The 19,907-nt window shown below is 38.6% G+C and overlaps 1 protein-coding gene across 7 annotated transcripts in view; it reads right to left on the reverse strand.

Moving 5' to 3' along the window:
* LOC133660751 (innate immunity activator protein-like) overlaps window positions 1-19,907 on the reverse strand; it is a 90,538-nt gene that overhangs the window by 56,353 nt on the left and 14,278 nt on the right. The window contains exon 2 of one of the 7 annotated variants that reach the window (XM_062064340.1): window positions 3,536-3,738. The exons of 5 other annotated variants lie outside the window; for them this stretch is intronic. The gene's annotated coding sequence lies outside the window, so the exon portion shown is untranslated. Of the gene's footprint in view, window positions 1-3,439; window positions 3,739-19,907 lie in introns of those variants that run through there. One more of the 7 variants, XM_062064348.1, reaches the window with a different exon arrangement.

Raw genomic sequence — 19,907 nt, forward strand, 5'->3', positions numbered from 1 at the left:
TTGATGGCTCTGACATGAGCCTTCCTGGCGAATTTCTGAGCAGCTTTCATTTTCCTTTTTGTTTCTGGTATAGTGGATTCTGCCTTTGATTTTATAGCCAATTTCTGTCTCTTCGACTCCCTCTCCACTTCTAACTGCTCACAATGCAAGAATCATAAAAAGTACAAACAATGTTTATTCTATTAGCTAACTTCCTTTATCTGAATAGCCATTTGTGATTTATAGCATGAAATAACAATTATCATAAAATATTTTTTTACAGAGATAAAAAAGACGGATTTCCTACTATAGACGGAAAAATCACATGCCTGTGGTTATTATTGGTCAAGAAGGCCGATAAGCGATATTTGGAGGTGATATTTATTTGGGGTAAAAAGCTATTTAAAGATGTCAGTAAACATCTGGACTTTAAGTTGTTCTTTGAACATTATTTTGTAGGAGAGGTGGGACCAGTTGCGACATAATGTTTGGTGTTGTGTTTAATTTAGCAGCAACGTTATTACGTGTGTCTAAGAGGAGCACCAACATTTTATTTCAAAATATGGAACATCTCCTGGGAATTGTTAAGAATATGACATTTCTGTACATCACAATAACTTGCAAGCTAATCATTTTTACAGCAGTCGATGGATTTAATAGATTGTAAAGTTCCCTTGTTAAGAACCCTGAAACATTGGTTGGCTGGAGTTAATTTGGAACTTGTATACAGTTTCAGTATGATACATCACTTATTTGACATATTCTCTTTACAAAAAGGTCTGAAAAGGGGTAGGAAGAAGCAACGCTTATTTAATTCTAGCCCTTTTCCACTTTATAGCAATTACTAACACGTATGTTCACTTCTTGTTCTCAACTTGTAACACAATTAACATGACTTGGTAAAATGTCTCCTCTTTAGTTTTGGTCGTATATTAGGCTGCTAAGCATGCTCTACTTATTTTCACCAGTATAACCATTGCTAGCTTTGGTTGTAGTTGGTTTTAGTCTTTGTTTTCTGATAGTACTGACAATAACCATATGATTGCCATTTGTTGTGATATTGTACGCAGGCATGACCTACTTATTCCTCAAAATAGCCTAATTTCTGTGTAAAATGTGTTGGTTAGAGACTTATTATGATACATCACATATTTGACATATTCTCATTTCTCTTTACAAAAGGTCCAAAAAGGAGTAGAAAGAAGCAACGCTTTTTTAATTCTCGCCTTTTTCCACTTTATAGCAATTACTAACACGTATGTTCACTTCCTGTTCTCAACTTGTAACACCATTGACATCAATGTCTTCTAAATGGTGTGACTGATATGAAATACATGATGTTGAAATAAAGCAAACATTTAAATGAAACTCATTCTGGGATCCTTTAAGGGGAGACATTTTTATATTTCTTCTGCATCCTAGGACTAAACGTATTACTACTACTATTCTCTACTTATCACCATTTATTACATGTATATGTTGCATCTGCTGATGGATTTCTGTAAAAAAAAAAAAGTCAGATACTGACAAAAGAAAGGCGGTTTTGATATGCGTCAAAATGCCGAATATCGGGGCCGATAATCGGTTGATGCCTATATCAGAGCCTTTTTTAAATGATTTACATAGCATGTAATGGTGGTTCTTTGGTCAAAATGTTGCATAGATGATGTTTTACAGATCATCTTCAAGCCGCTTTCTGACAGTCGCTTCAGGATGCGCCGTTTTTTGGGCGGTCTTATTTACGTGGCTCACCTTCGACAGCGTCTTTTCACCGTCATCTTTGTTGTAGCGGTGTAGCGTGCAAGGACGGCGGTGGAAGAAGTGTCAAAAGATGGCGCTAACTGTTTTAATGACATTCAGACTTTACTTCAATCAATAACGGAGCAGCTTCTCTTCATCCGTGGCTCACTAGTGCAACAACAAAGCCGGAAATGTGTCTCGTGAAAAACCGTCCGACCGGAACTGTCTAATAACTAAAGTTCCTTGGGTGAATAATGTTAACTCACTACACCGGTATGTTTTAGCGCTTTCATGGCGAGTTTACTGACAGATATAAGTAATAACTTTACATTACTTTATATTAGAAATGGCAACAGCGGAGGATGAATGTCCCATAACAAGAAGATAGAGAAAAAGAAGAAGCTTATCGACTACGGTGTCGGACGCGCAATTTTTCAGGACTTATGCAGATCTGAAATACACATCAGCAGGTACCCAGAAAGGCATAATATTGCAAAACAAAACGCCAGATAATGTCTGCTAATAGGTGCCATTTTGCGGTTATACACACACCATAATAATACTCGTATGTTTAATGCGCCGACAATCCATCAAGCGGTGCGGCTTCATAGCTTACCAAAGTTGTACTAAAAACATTTTGACAGATTTTTGAGCATCGTGTTATATTCTCAACGGAACATTTAAAGTTTTGGTGTTGTTTACTTAAGTCATATTGCAGGCTACACGTATGTTCTTATGTGTGAATGCCATCTACTGGTCACACTTATCATTTCACCATGTACCAAATAAAACAGCTTCGAGGTCGGTAAGCACAACTAGAATTATGGCGTACATGTGGATTTTTGAGAAAATTAAAGGATTTTAAGTGTGGGACCCATTACCTCCCTGCTTGGCATCAAGGGTTGGTATTGGGGGTTAAATCACCAAAAATTATTCCCGGGCACAGCCACCGCTGCTGCTCACTGCTCCCCTCACTTCCCAGGGGGTGATCAAGGGTGATGGGTCAAATGCAGAGAATCATTTTGCCACACCTAGTGTGTGTGTGACAATCATGGGTACTTTAACGTTTTAACTTTAGTCCGAAAAAGACGATATATTAAATCTTTGACAGTGAATTCACTTTTTCTGATTCACTTACTTTTACTTTTTACATGATATCAAATCATTTGTATGCACGTACAGCACTTAAAACCTTAAAGTATATCAGTATGTGGGATTCAACTATGGAATGGGTTAAGCAAATAAGTCGAGCAATGTACTAATGAGACCCGCTAAATAGTTGAAAGTGTTTACAAAGTACAAGGGAGAATCTTGAACCTTCATAATAAATGTCCAAACTTCTACTTGACATGCAGATTAGGACTTCTTGATTTATTTAGCATTATTATTTATGTAAATACTTATGTTACACATTTAAAACAGGAAGTGATCCAAACGTATCAGTAAAAGTGGAGAAGGTGCTTCTTCCTACTCCTTTTCGTGTCACTTTAAATAAGTGCCTTGTTATCGTGTCATCTTCTTCCTGTTGGAGATAAAACCTCGGCAATTTTGAAATTCCAACTATTTTGAACTATTCCTCAGTTGTTAAAACGACCGTTTGAGTCACACTTAAGTAGATTAAGAACGCCAATGTTACCTTTGACCTCCCCCAGCACAGAGAAGGTGATTAAATTGAGACACAAGACTTTTCCCCTCCATTCAGAGGTAAAGAGAGACTAACCCTGGCAGCCTGGAGGACACAGTGAGGGTAGAAACAGAAACCGAAACCAAGGCAGATCTAGGTGAAAAATGCAGGATTTCAATCCAAGGTACTCACTTCAGGACGACTTGCTGAAAGTCCAACAGTGTGTGAGGATCCTGGCTGGTGTGTGTGTGCAGAGGAATGAAGGCAAGAAGGGCGTGGCCACAAGAACTTTGAAAGTGTGTCATCCACAGTGAGCAGCTTGCACTCATGCTGCCTCTTATCAGCGCTGACTCACAGACCTTCCCTCGGGGGCGGAGACAACAGGCCGATACGGTCTGACGATGGGACCCAGACAGAACACAAGATATTGAGGAAGTTGTACTCTCCACTAAGGCTGCAGCTAACGATTATTTTTCTATCGATTAATCTATAGATTATTTTTTTGATTAATCTATAGATTATTTTTTTCGATTAATCTATAGATTATTTTTCCTTTTACCGATTATTTTTTTATTCAAAATGAAGATGAAAAAATAAATGTAGGCCCGTTTTTTCAAAAGGCATGGCTTTTATTTACAAAAAAAAAGAAGTATGGCCACTCAGTCAACATTGACAACAACATGACTAAATATTCTGTAACAATGTAAACATTTAAAACTTTTAACATTTAACACAATTAAAAGTAGCTTATTTGCTTTTTATTGTGCAAATATAAAAGTCAACATCCAGTGCAAATGTTAATATCCTGCAATAGTATAAGCATTTCAAAAGTAAAAGTATTGCTTATTTTGCTTTAAAATGTGCAAAAATAAAGATAAACATCCAATACAAAAAAGTGCAAAACGAAATATTCTGTAACAACAGTGTAAACATTTCAACAAAAGTGAAAGTATTGCTTGTTTGCTAAAATGTGCAAAAATAAAGATAAACATCCAATACAAAAAAGTGCCAATCTAAATATTCTGGAGCACTGTAAACATTAAGTATTGCTTTTAAAATGTGCAAAATAAACATCCAGTCCAACACAGTACACAATAACCAATTCTACTCATTCCAGTGAGTGACTAACAGTTGTAATGAAGAAAGGTTAGCATGTGTACATGTTTGGTTCTTTTCTTGTTTACAATATTCCCAGCAGCTGAAAATAGGTGCTCAGAAGGGGTCGATGTGGCTGGAACTGAGAGGTAATTAGCCTTCACCTCAAGCCAGGACTGCGAGTGAGCTGAGCTGCAGTTTATATTTCTAGAAGGTCAACGGGCTCATAGTGATGTTACTAGTAGTTGACTGGGAGGTGTTTATTATCATTTGGGGAGAGTCCGCTGCCTGATGCTCACCTGCCAAACACCTATCTGCTCCACGCTGAAGCGCTGACTACATGCGCTCTGAATACACACTGCTGATTGGCTGGTAATGCTTCGTGTGTACCAATCAGATGGTTGTGTGGGTGGGACAATGCTGCGTGTGTACCAATCAGATGGTTGTGTGGGTGGGACAATGCTGCGTGCTGAGACAGAGGCAGAGGAGCGAAGCATCTTGTTAAGACTTTAGCAGCTAAAGTTAGATTTAGCTTAGAAACTCGTTCGGTACACCCCCGTGCCGAACCGAAAGCCCCGTACCGAAACGGTTCAATACAAAACACGGTAACGGTACGTTACACCCCTAGCAGATACAAATGACACATTCATGTTTTTGTGTAATGATGACAACGTATGCTCGCGCGGACGATTGACTAGTTGATGGTTTTCTTTTCAAATGTTCGTTCATAGCCGTTGTGCTGCTATGATAGGCCATTTCCGCTCGACACAGTGTGCATACAACAACATTATTAGGCCGTTTATTGAAATACTCCCACACTTTTGACCACTTTTGGCATGCTTTTCCCCCCTCGCTCGCACCGCTCGCATCGTCTGCTTTGATCGTCTGCTTTGCGGTCCGCCATGACGGTAGTGTGACGTAAATATGCGACGCGTCGACGCACAAAAACGGCGTCGACGTATTTACATAACCGATGACGTCGACTATGTCGACGCGTCGTTTCAGCCTTACTCTCCACTAACATCTTCTCCTCCACAGTGTGCTGGACTAAGGTCTAATATCCTTCTTGTAGAAAGCCATCATTCAAATAAATATTTCAAAACCAGGCCATGGATCCATTTTATACAGAATGTGACTTTTTTGTTGCAGACTATTTTAAACATAAAAACATCTATTTTTTTATATTCTTGCTCCGGCATACTTTTTGTGTCTCAGGAGCTTCCTTTAGTTTACACCCTCCCTCTTATTTCTAGCCAAACATGGCTAATGCTAACACTAACGGGAGTGAGATGTTTGTTCCAAAGAAAAGAAAAGTGTTGTCAGTGGTTTGGTTTTGCAGCAACAGGCGTACAACAAATTACTGCAAAGTTTGTTTACAAAAGTCAGCAGCACAACAAACTTATTACAGCGTCTGATACTGAAGCCTCCAGTCCAGTGTTGAAATACAAGTCTTTATTATGATGGTACCATGTATGATCATACCACGTATGAAGATAACACGTATGATGATACCATGTATTACGATGGTATATCATACATGGTATGATATACCATGTGATGATACCAAGTATGATGATACCACGTATGATGTTACCATGTATGATATACCATGTATGATGATACCACATATGATGATACCATGTATCATATACTATGTATGATGATACCACGTATGATATACCATGTATGATGATACCACGTATGATACCACATATGATGATACCATGTATCATACACTATGTATGATGATACCACGTATGATATACCATGTATGATGATACCATGTATGATACCACGTATGATATACCATGTATGATACCACGTATAATAATACCACATATAATACCATGTATGACGATACCATGTATGACATACCATGTATGATCATACCACGTATGATACCATGTATGATATAATTTATGATATACCATGTACGATACCATGTATGACGATACCCTGTATGATGATACCTTCTATGATGATACCATGTATAATGATACCACGTATAAAGATACCATGAATGATAACATATGATACCATGTAAGATATGTATTATACCATGTATGATGATGATATGTATGAAGATACCACATATGATGATACCATGTATGACTATACCATGTATGATGATATCATTGAAGATATACCATGTATGATGATACCATGTATGACTATACCATGTATGATGATATCATTTATAAATAAATAAATGGGTTATACTTGTATAGCGTTTTTCTACCTTCAAGGTACTCAAAGCGCTTTGACAGTATTTCCACATTCACCCATTCACACACACATTCACACACTGATGGCGGGAGCTGTCATGCAAGGCGCTAACCAGCAGCCATCAGGAGCAAGGGTGAAGTGTCTTGCCCAAGGACACAACGGTCGTGACAAGGATGGTAGAAGGTGGGGATTGAACCCCAGTAACCAGCAACCTTCCGATTGCTGGCACGGCCACTCTACCAACTTCGCCACGCCGTTATGATGATACCATGTATGACGATACCCTGTATGATATCTTGTATGATGATAACATGTATGATACCATGTAGGACGATACCCTGTATGATGATACCTTGTATGATGATACCACGTATGAAGATACCATGAATGATAACATATGATACCATGTAAGATTATATTATGTATTATACCATGTATGATGATATTATGTATGATGATACCACATATGATGATACCATGTGTGATGATACAATGTATGATGATACCATGTATGATACAGTGTATGATTATACCACTTATGATGATACATGTATGGCTATACCATGTATGATACCGTGTATGACTATACCATGTATTATACCACGTATGATGATACCATGTATGATGATAAAATGTATTACGATACCCTGTATGATGATACCATGTATGACGACACCACGTATGACAATACCACGTATGAAGATACCATGTATGATGATACCATGTATGACGATACACTGTATGATGATACTATGTATAATGAAACCGCCAGCAGACTGTAGAACGATTCCTAAATCGGTCGTTCTGCACACAGCTAAGACGTGTGAAATAAAAAGCCTGCGTTTATAACAAACAGACAGACAGACGTTTTACTTTATGAATCTCAATGTTGGAGATTATTATTATTTATTTGCATGCAATGTACAATGCTACATTTTTGTGAACAGAAGTATTTTATTCAGACAGAAGTATTGCTTCCCATTTAGTTCTTTGAGATTTATTCCATAAAAAGTACAATTTATATTGGGTCTTAAAGGCCTACTGAAACCCACTACTACCGACCACGCAGTCTGATAGTTTATATATCAATGATGAAATCTTAACATTGCAACACATGCCAATACGGCCGGGTTAACTTATAAAGTGACATTTTAAATTTGCCGCTAAACTTCCGGTTCAAAACGCCTCTGAGGATGACGTATGCGCGTGACGTAGCCAGTAGAACACGGGTATGGCTTCCACATTGAAGCCAATACGAAATAGCTGTTTTCATCTCATTCTGGATGTATTCTGGACATCTGTGTTGGTGAATCTGTTGCAATTATGTTCATTGCATTATGGAGAAAGAAGCTGAGCAAGCAAAGAAGAAAGTTCTCGGTGCAAAGCGGACGTATTTTGCGAAGGAAGTCAGCAGCAACACAACACAGCCGGTGTTTCATTGTTTACATTCCCGAAAGATGCAGTCAAGATCGAAGAACTCGGATAACAGAGACTCTAACCAGGAGGACTTTTGACTTCGATACACAGACGCCTGTAGAGAACTGGGACAACACAGACTCTTACCAGGATTACTTTGATTTGGATGACAAAGACGCAGACGTGCTACCGTGAGTATGCAGCTTTGGCTTCCAAACATTTGATCGCTTGACCGTACGTGCGTGTCACGTACGTAACTTTGTTTAAATATATAAGCTTTATGAACCTTGGGTTAGGTGAACAGTCTTTTGGGCTGAGTGATTGTGTGTGTTGATCAGGTGTTTGAATTGTATTGGCGTGTTCTATGGAGCTAGGAGCTAGCATAGGAGCTAGGAGCTAGCATAACAAACACTGAGGTGTTTTTATGCAGGATTAATTTGTGGCATATTAAATATAAGCCTGGTTGCGTTGTGGCTAATAGAGTATATATATGTCTTGTGTTTATTTACTGTTTTAGTCATTCCCAGCTGAATATCAGGTACCGTGAGTAGCAGCTGCGCTTCCAAACATTTGATCGCTTGCCAGTACGTGCGCGTCACGTACGTTACTTTGTTTAAATATATAAGCTTTATGAACCTTGGGTTAGGTGAACGGTCTTTTGGGGTGAGTGATTGTGTGTGTTGCGCAGGTGTTTGAATTGGATTGGCGACTTATATGGAGCTAGGAGCTAGCATAGGAGCTAGGAGCTAGCATAACAAACACTGAGGTGTTTTTATGCAGGATTAATTTGTGGCATATTAAATATAAGCCTGGTTGCGTTGTGGCTAATAGAGTATATATATGTCTTGTGTTTATTTACTGTTGTAGTCATTCGCAGCTGAATATCAGGTCACCCCCGGCTCTCACAGCATCTTCCCTATCTGAATCGCTTCAACTCCCCACTAGTCCTTCACTTGCACTTTACTCATCCACAAATCTTTCATCCTTGTTTAAATTAATGGGGAAATTGTCGCTTTCTCGGTCCGAATCTCTCTCACTTCATGCGGCCATCATTGTAAACAATAGGGAACTTTGCGTACATGTTCAATTGACTACGTCACGCTACTTCCGGTAGGGGCAAGCCTTTTTTTTATCAGATACCAAAAGTTGCGATCTTTATCGTCGTTGTTCTATACTAAATCCTTTCAGCAAAAATATGGCAATATCGCAAAATGATCAAGTATGACACATAGAATAGATCTGCTATTCCCGTTTAAATAAAAACATTTCATTTCAGTAGGCCTTTAAAAGAACAACATTATTTACATTAGAATTTTGTCAAGAGTGAGATACAGTTTTTATTTCACACGACTAGTTTTTGATCAATTAATAGAAAAACTAGATTTGAATGATTCAATGGTTTCTTTAAAAAAGTTGTTACAAAATTGGTAAATCGAATGTTTTTGTGAAAAAAATTTGAGATTTTATTTCCAGGCCACATCTCCCAGAGGAGTGGACAAGTCCTTCAGTGACAAGACCAGTTGGTTAGTTCCACTATGGAGAGGCAAGAACAGGGTCTAGGGTCTGGTCTGCATGATTTATTGACAGCCAAACAGCACCTGTCTCTCACCACATGTCTCACATTCACTCCTAATATCAATATTCCATCTGGACTTCCAGGAATGTTGAGTCCAGACACACAAGAAGAAAAGAAGGTCCCAGACATGGTGAAGAACATCTCACAATAAAATAATTCCTCATTGGTGTTTGCATATTGTGGACTACATGTACCAAGTTATAATGTAGCTTACCACCACCAGGTATGAATGAATGATGGGTTCCCACTTCTCTGTGAGCACTTTGAGTATCTAATAATAGAAAAGCGCGATATATCAATCAATCAATGTTTATTTATATAGCCCTAAATCCCAAGTGTCTCAAAGGGCTGTATATAAAATCTAATCCATTATTATTATAATTATTATATGGCAATCTGAAAGGTTTGAAATAGTAGTCTATAGGCATACCTTGGTAAATGTCTCCTCTTTATAACCATTGCTAGCGTTGGTTGTAGTTGGTTTTAGTCTGTGTTTTCTGATAGTACTGACAATAACCATATGATTGCCATTTGTTGTGATATTGAACACAGGCATGACCTACTTCTTCCTGAAAATAGCCTAATTTCTGTGTAAAATGTGTTGGTTGGAGATTTGTTATTGCCAAAACGCTTGTCTATTCAGCTATTATGGTCCCAGCACCTCAACCCCTAGTAAGAGGCAGTGGAAGTTTGAAGTTCCTTGGAGTAGCCCACTCCATCCAGCTGGATTCAGCTGCGTATCTGGAAATCTCAGTCAGGGGGAGGGGACTGAGGAATTTTGACTGTGATTGCAGTAGCATTTCTGGCCACATTATTACGTACGGCACCTTTAAGTTTGAAAACGTGAAATCAAAGCATGGAGGCATGGTGGAGATAAACATCATCTATGTAACATTTGGCCCAAAGAAGCACCATGACATGTTATGTAGACCACCAGGAAGTGTTTACATGTAGAAAATATTCATAATACAAACCCCAAAATCAGTGAAGTTGGCACATTGTGTAAATCGTAAATAAAAACTAAATACAATGATTGGCAAATCCTTTTCAACTTATATTCAATTGAATAGACTGCCAAAACCAGATACTTAATGTTCGAACCGGAACATTTTATTTTTTGAAAATATTAGCTCATTTGGAAGTTGATGCCTGCAACATGTTTCAAAAAAGCTGGCACAAGTGACAAAAAAGACAGAGAAAGTTGAGGAATGCTCATCAAACACTTATTTGGAACATCCCACAGGTGAACAGGCTAATTGGGAACAGGTGGGTGCCATGATTGGGTATAAAAGCAGCTTCCATGAAATGCTCAGCCATTCACAAACAAGGATGGGGCGAGGGTCACCACTTTGTCAAAAAATGCGTGAGCAAATTGTCCAACAGTTTAAGAACAACATTTCTCAACCAGCTATTGCAAGGAATCTAGGGATTTCACCATCTACGGCCCATAATATCATCAAAAGGTTCAGAGAATCTGGAGAAATCACTGCATGTAAGCATTGATATTGCGAACCTTCGATCCCACAGGCGGTAATGCATCAAAAAGCGACATCAGTGTGTGAAGGATATCACCACATGGGCTCAGGAAGACTTCAGAAAATCACTGTCAGTAACTACAGTTGGTCGCTACATCTGTAAGTGCAAGTTAAAACTCTACTATGCAAAGCCAAAGCCATTTATCAACCACACCCAGAAACGCCGCCGGTTTGCTGGGCCCGAGCTCATCTAAGATGGACTGATGCAAAGTGGAAAAGTGTTCTGTGGTCTGACGAGTCCACATTTCAAATTGTTTTTGGAAACTGTGGACGTCGTCTCCTCTGGACCAAAGAGGAAAAGAACCATCCGGATTGTTCTAGGCGCAAAGTTGAAAAGCCAGCATCTGTGATGGTATGGGGGTGTATTAGTGCCCAAGCCGTGGGTAACTTACACATCTGTGAAGGCACCATTAATGCTGAAAGGTACATACAGGTTTTGTAGCAACATATGTTGCCATCCAAGCAACGTTATCATGGACGCCCCTGCTTATTTCAGCAAGACAATGCCAAGCCACGTGTTACAACAGCGTGGCTTTATAGTAAAAGAGTGCAGGTACTCGACTGGCCTGCCTGTAGTCCAGACCTGTCTCCCATTGAAAATGTGTGGCGCATTATGAAGCCTAAAATACCACAACGGAGACCCCGGACTGTTGAACAACTTAAAAAGCTGTACATCAAGCAAGAATGGGAAATAATTCCACTTAAAAAATGTGTCTCCTCAGTTCCCAAACGTTTACCGAGTGTTGTTAAAAGGAAAGGCCATGTAACACAGTGGTAAAAATGCCCCTGTGACAACTTTTTTGCAATGTGTTGCTGCCATTAAATTCTAAGTTAATGATTATTGGCAAAAAAAAAGAAGTTTCTCAGTGTGAACATTAAATATCTTGTCTTTGCAGTCTATTCAATTTAATATAAGTTGAAAAGGATTTGCAAATCATTGTATTGTTTTTATTTACCATTTACCCAACGTGCCAACTTCACTGGTTTTGGGTTTTGTACAACACGTTTTGGGGTTGTGTGAGGAAACTGGAGAAGTGCCTACTATGGAGATTGGAACCCTCGGACTCAACCGACATGTTTACCACTAAGCACCAGGATATATTTGTTTGTCTTTATCGAAGAAGTGATGGCCGACTCTGAAAGAGAACGTTTAACTTGGAACAAAGAGACCTCAAATGTCACCCGTCCAATCAATGTTCTCTTATCTCAGAGCGTGTAACTCCAAAGTACCTGAAGGTGCGACACTTTGGAAAGCAACAAAAGACTGCAGACAATCTTTGGCAAAAGCAAGAAGAACTTCAGAGAATCTATTCGAAAAAGCCTCCGTTTTGCCTTCAACCACATCTGAAGGTCGCTTATTCAAACAGCGTTACTGTTCAAACTGTGTGTCATGTTACAGTAGCCTAAAATATGAAGTAAACCTCTGCCTTGTTTTTAATGAATACTTGGGTCTACTACACTACAGTACTTTAATGTTGTCATTATGGTGGTACTTGATGAATACTTAGGTCTACTACACTACTGTACTTTAATGTCATTATGGTGGTACTTGATGAATACTTAGGTCTACTACACTACTGTACTTTAATGTCATTATGGTGGTACTAGATGAATACTTAGGTCTACTACACTACTGTACTTTAATGTTATCATTATGGTGGTACTTGATGAATACTTAGGCCTACTGCACTACTGTACTTTAATGTTGTCATTATGGTGGTACTTGATGAATACTTAGGTCTACTACACTACTGTACTTTAATGTTGTCATTATGGTGGTACTTGATGAATACTTAGGTCTACCCCACTACTGTACTTTAATGTTGTCATTATGGTGGTACTTGATGAATACTTAGGTATACCACGCTACTGTACTTTAATGTTGTTATTACGTTGGTACTTGATGAATACTTAGGTCTACTACGCTACTGTACTTTAATGCTGTCATTACGGTGGTACTTGAAGAGTTGGTCTATTACGCTACTGTACTTTAATGTTGTCATTACTGTGGTACTTGATGAATACTTAGGTCTACTACACTACTGTACTTTAATGTTGTCATTATGGCGGTACTTGATGAATACTTAGGTCTACTAAACTTAGGGGTGATGTTTGACAAGAAATTATCGAGTTGGAGCCCATTATCGAATCCTCTTATCGAACAGATTCCTTATCGATTCTCTTATCGAATCCAGATAGGTTGTTGTAAATAGAAAAAACCCCACAATATTTGGTTTAACAAAAGCTCACTTTTATTTTATTAGAAAAAAATAAAATTAAATAAATATTGACTGTTGTTACCCAAAGTATATTAAGTGGGATTTTTCAGAAAAACAAATATATACAGTTAAACAAAAACAACCTGTCTCTGTGATCACTATAGGTGTATAAATAATAATATAGTTTTAAATAAAATCAGTCCCTTGGGCACGAAACTCAAAATAATACAGCTCTCCAAAAAGTGCACTTCTGCTGCTATTGGAACATCCTTCTGGGGTCCATCAGTGTGGCCTCCTCCAGGAATGACTGCATGTCCTTGTCCTGGAGGGAAAATGAGGGACAGACACAGCATAGAATTAGGGGGGAAATTAGTTGAATGTGAAGACTAGGGTGTCTGTTATTAAGTCTTTAGCATTAGTATGTGGAATTACATGATGGAATGGATTAAGTAATGAAGTTAAACATTGTACTGATATGATCCACTTTAAGAGGTTGTTCAAATTAATAGTGCTTACAAAGTACAAAGAAGAATTATGAGAAATACTTTCAACCTTATTGAAAATAAGATATTCTTCATCTCAGTATATTAATAATGACTGAATTAATTAATTACATATTACAAAACTGTTGTATATACTAATTCACAGATGCTATTTATTTATAAAAAGGTCAGTAAATGATGTATATATTTGTAAACGCTGTGAAGTGGGAAAGGGGTAGGATTAAATAAGCTTTACTTCTTCCTACTCCTTTTCGGACATGATGTAAAGTGAAATGATATGAAACTGTGATGTGTTATGCTGTAAGTGTGTTCATGTACGAAATAAACTAAAGAAAGAAAGAAAGCACTAGTTTATTAGACAGACCTGCAATTTCTGGAGTGGTGTAGGCTACAAGATAACGTTAACGTTATCAGACACATACAAAAAGGCTAACGTTAACGTTATCAGACACATACAAAAAGGCTAACTTTAACGTTACCGTTAGCCACTGACTATGCTTAGGTAACGTTAGTCTAGCTAACATTACTGCAGACCACGTTGACATAAGAGGTAACCTTATTTTAGCCTAAAGGCTACGAGTGAGCAGATATGGAAATTAACCGGCAACAGTTAACGTTAGTTACTCACCAGCACTATCACTGGAATTGGCGTTGCAGGTTGAAGCAGAGGAAGAGGGGTTTGCTTCGTCATCTCTGTCGCTGCTTCTCCACGACACCTTTCTCTAACCTTCAGGTTATGTACGGCCTGAACATGTTTCATCATGCTTGTTGTACTTCCCCCCTTACATGAGAGCGAAGCCTGGCAATAATTGCAGATAACAGTTTCCTCGTCGTATTGTTTTGTAAAATGAAGCCATGTCTTGAGGCGTTTTTTACGGTCCATTGTTGTTGCTGCTTCTGTATCTGCCGCCTAATGACTGAGCTATGTCATTTCCTGGGACGTGCCACAGGGCATTTCCTGTGGGACGGGATTCGTTCCCAGGTATTCGAATAAAGAACCAACTCTTTTTCTTTACTGTAGTGGCCTCGATAACGGGAACCGGTTCTCAAAAAGGGATTCGATTATTTTTTATTTTTCCCCTCCCTCAGGGGGGGAACTCGACAGGGTGGTTGCTGGTTGTTCCATCTCCATCGTTGGGGTCCCTGTGGGTGGAGTGGGTGGTTCCCGTGGCCCCGTGTTCGGCGGTCCTGCGGCGGTCGGCTTGGGTGGGGTGGCCGGGGGCAGACCGCGCCGTGCTCTCCGGGGGTGGGCTCGTGGGGGCCCGGTTGCTGGTGGGGCGGGGGCGGTCTTCCCGTCCGTTTGCGAGGAGTTTCTGGGCCCCCCAGGCGGGGTGTCCAGCCTTTCTGCCTGTGTGGGGTGTGGTCTCTCGCTGGCTTCGAGTCATACCAAAGACTATAAAAATGGGACCCATTACCTCCCTGCTTGGCACTCAGCATCAAGAGGTTGGAATTGGGAGTTAAATCACCAAAAATTATTCCCGGGCGCGACCACAGCTGCTGCTCCCCTCACCTCCCAGGAGGTGATCAAGGGTGATGGGTCAAATGCAGAGAATAATTTCGCCACACCTAGTGTGTGTGTGACAATCATTGGTACTTGAACTTGAACTTGAGGTCTGGCTGTCCCCTGCTTCTCTCGTGCCTTGTCCTCTGCCAGGTGTGTCTGTCTGCGGCCTGCTGCTGGCTCTTACGGGCGGCACGGTGGGCCTGGCTCTGGGGTTCCTGTCGCTGGCCGCCCTGGGCACCACACCTGCTGTTTGTGGGTTGGGCTCTCTGGGTGGCTGGAGCCGTACTCTGGCTCCCACACACACTGGGGTGGGTTGGGCTCTCTGGGTAACTGGAGCCGTACTCTGGCTCCCACACACACTGGGAGTCAAATATATTGTACATACAAATACACATATACTCACATACATACCGTTATTCATACATACATAGATGCCTACGCTCCCACATACATACACAAATACAGTACATACCTACATACTCAAAGTTCGTACATCCACAAACATACACATACACATGCTGTACATATACATTCACTGTACAAACATACATATACACATGCTGTACATGTACATTCACTGTACAAACATACATATAAACATTCTGTACATATACAAGTACATATGCATACATACACCCATGCACATAATCACGTTTCATCAAACATATATTAACGTTGTTGCTCTAGGGCAGGGGTGTCCAAACTTTTTCCACTGAGGGCCGCACACGGAAAAATTAAAGCATGTGGGGGCCATTTTGATATTTTTCATTTTCAAACCATAACAAAATATATGGATTTTTTATTTATTTTACCTTTAGGGGTCCCGGGGACCATAAAGGGTCTCAGTCATTAAAATGTTAAAAATAAGTCAGATTATTATTTTTTTAAATTATTTAACGCTTACAGTAAATCTCTATATCAACTTCAAGTTGATATAAAGTAATACAAATTAAAAAAAATGTTTTATGGCTTTTCTGTCAAAAACAACTTAGTTTTTTTAATAGTAAAACTAAAATATGAAGTATTTGGTAATTAGAGCCCTAAAATATCAATAATGCAGGACACCATTGATTTAAATTCTTTCATATTTTTGAGTAATCACAGTGAAAAGATAAATAAAAAAATCACTAAATATATTTGGGATCCAAAAGGTGCCCCACTCATAAAGTGATACATTTTTATTAGGTTTTTCTTTTACTTCCAACACTTAAGTTACGAGATCAACTTCAGATATATCTGTCGATTTTATGCTGGAACAATTATTTTGTTTGTTTTATGCGCTTTTGTCAAAGAAAACTTTGATGTTTTTATATGGCTACTACACAATATATGCAATATTTACCACATAAAACATTTTAAAGTGAAATATTTGAAGTAATTGGAGCCCTGAAAATAATTCATTATAACATGTATTTTTTGTCATTATTTTTTTTTTTGAGCAATGGCAAAAAAAGAAAAATAAAGAAAGACAAAAGAAAAAAAAACAGCCTGCATGGCAGCTTTTGTGTCAACATTGCAAACTTTTCTCGTTACATTTCACCTCATTCCACTTTTTTTAATGTTCTTTTTTATTTTTACAATAGTATTTCCAGAATGTGTGGTGGGCCGGTAAACAATTAGCTGCGGCCGCACTTTGGACACCCCTGCTCTAGGGGAAACTGGGTAACACATGGCACACTGACAAAGCTTAACCTATTGTTACTATAACAATCTACAAGGTTAATATAGGTTGCTTCTCTTTCTTCCCCTACATTTCTCTGCATTCTTTTGTATCTCTAGTTATCATTACGTATATGTATTGTTGCATTTGAACAACTGTATTGTTGATAATAAAGGTAAATTATTGGTATTGTTCATTATCAATAGCGCTATTTCTATTGGTATTTGTATTGCTCCATTTGTAGTGTAATAATGCTCATTGTCATTTCTGTATTATTATTTATTTCGCTAATTGCTTCTTTGCTATCACTTTTACCATTATATTTGTACATATAGCGTATTTGCTGATGTTGCTCTATTGTTGTTGTTGTTGTTGTGTTTGCTGTTGTTGTTTTTGTCTCTCTGTCTAATCCCCCTCTTGTCCCCACAATTCCCCCCCTCTGTCTTCCTTTTTTTCTCTTTCTATCCCCTCCTGCTCCGGCCCGGCTGCATCAAATGATAATATAAATACATTTAATAAAGTCAAATACAAATAAGGCAACAAGAGAAGTATCCTACACTTCTCTTTTGTAAAGTAAATCTGAACAGCCGATATGGGCATCTACATCAACTACATGATTTGCCTGAGAAGCTGGACAGGACAAAAAACAAACAAAAGGGATTCGAGTCCATGGAATCGTTTTTTTTCTTATCGAACGGTTCTTTTCTTATTGAACAACCGGTAGAACCGGTTTCGAACATCATCCCTAACTACACTACTGTACTTTAATGTTGTCATTAAGGCGGTACTTGATGAATACTTAGATCTACTACACTACTGTACTTTAATGTTGTCATTATGGTGGTACTTGATGAATACTTAGGTCTACTACACTACTGTACTTTAATGTTGTCATTAAGGTGGTACGTGATGAATACTTAGGACTACTACACTACTGTAATTTAATGTCATTATGGTAGTACTTGATGAATACTTAGATCTACTACACTACTGTACTTTAATGTTGTCATTATGGTGGTACTTGATGAATACTTAGGTCTACTACACTACTGTACTTTAATGTTGTCATTATGGTGGTACGTGATGAATACTTAGGACTACTACACTACTTTTAATGTCATTATGGTGGTACTTGATGAATACTTAGGTCTACTACACTACTGTACTTTAATGTTGTCATTATGGTTGTACTTGATGAACACTTAGGTCTACTACACTACTGTACTTTAATGTTGTCATTACGGTGGTACCTGATGAATACTTAGGTCTACTACACTACTGTACTTTAATGTTGCATTACGGTGGTACTTGAGGAATACTTAGGTCTACTACACTACTGTACTTTAATGTTGTCATTACGGTGGTATTTGATGAATACTTAGGTCTACTACACTACTGTACTTTAATGTTGTCATTACGGTGGTACTTGATAAATACTTAGGTCTACTACACTACTGTACTTTAATGTTGTCATTATGGTGGTACGTGATGAATACTTAGGACTACTACACTACTGTAATTTAATGTCATTATGGTGGTACTTGATGAATACTTAGGTCTACTACACTACTGTACTTTAATGTTGTCATTACGGTGGTACTTGATGAATACTTAGGTCTACTACACTACTGTACTTTAATGTTGTCATTATGGTGGTACTTGATTAATACTTAGGTCTACTACACTACTGTACTTTAATGTCATTATGGTGGTACTTGATGAATACTTAGGTCTACTACACTACTGTACTTTAATGTTGTCATTACGGTGGTACTTGATGAATACTTAGGTCTACTACACTACTATACTTTAATGTTGTCATTACGGTGGTATTTGATGAATACTTAGGTCTACTACACTACTGTACTTTAATGTTGTCATTACGGTGATACTTGATAAATACTTAGGTCTACTACACTACTGTACTTTAATGTTGTCATTATGGTGGTACTTGATGAATACTTAGGTCTACTCCACTACTGTACTTTAATGTTGTCATTATGGTGGTACTTGATTAATACTTAGGTCTACTACACTACTGTACTTTAATGTCATTATGGTGGTACTTGATGAATACTTAGGTCTACTACACTACTGTACTTTAATGTTGTCATTACGGTGGTATTTGATGAATACTTAGGTTTACTACACTATTGTACTGTATAAGACTAAACAAACTAAAGGTTTAACAACGTGGCAGCTACAATAGTTTCATCTGGTGTAGCCAGGTCAGGATGTGGACTAGACCTCCCTTAATCCAAGACTGGTCCAGTGGGACCAGCTGGTGGTTTTTCCTCAGCAGAAGTCCCCAAGGAGGCAGACAGAAGCCTTTGTGTCTGAGATGGCAGCTGCCTAAACAAATTCCTTAAATATTCCCCTGTCATTTTTACCAGAAGACTCCTGGTGCCGCTGACGTCAGGTGACCAGTGGAAGTACAATTAGCCACTTGAGGTTTTGGACTGTCGTTATTTATGTCGCTCATCCTTACTCCTACTAAATGAGTACAGCTCCTTCAGCTACCGTAAATTCCGGACTATAAGCCGCTACTTTTTTCTTACGCTTTGAATCCAGCGGCTTATAAAACGGTGCGGCTAATTTATGGATTTTTCTTCGCTAACGGCCATAATGCAAATAGTTTTCGTTAAACACAAGTAGAAACATGTTCATTCCTGCGGTTTAGAGCTTTGAACCGGATGTAGACGTGCCATCCACAATTTGTCCATAGCGTTCCTACTCGTATGGATTCATCATTCCAACGTGTGTAAATTCTACAATATAACTATCAATCAATCAATCAATCAATGTTTATTTATATAGCCCTAAATCACAA

This window comes from Entelurus aequoreus, linkage group LG01 (assembly GCF_033978785.1).
Source record: "Entelurus aequoreus isolate RoL-2023_Sb linkage group LG01, RoL_Eaeq_v1.1, whole genome shotgun sequence".
Classification (NCBI taxonomy): Eukaryota; Metazoa; Chordata; class Actinopteri; order Syngnathiformes; family Syngnathidae; genus Entelurus; species Entelurus aequoreus.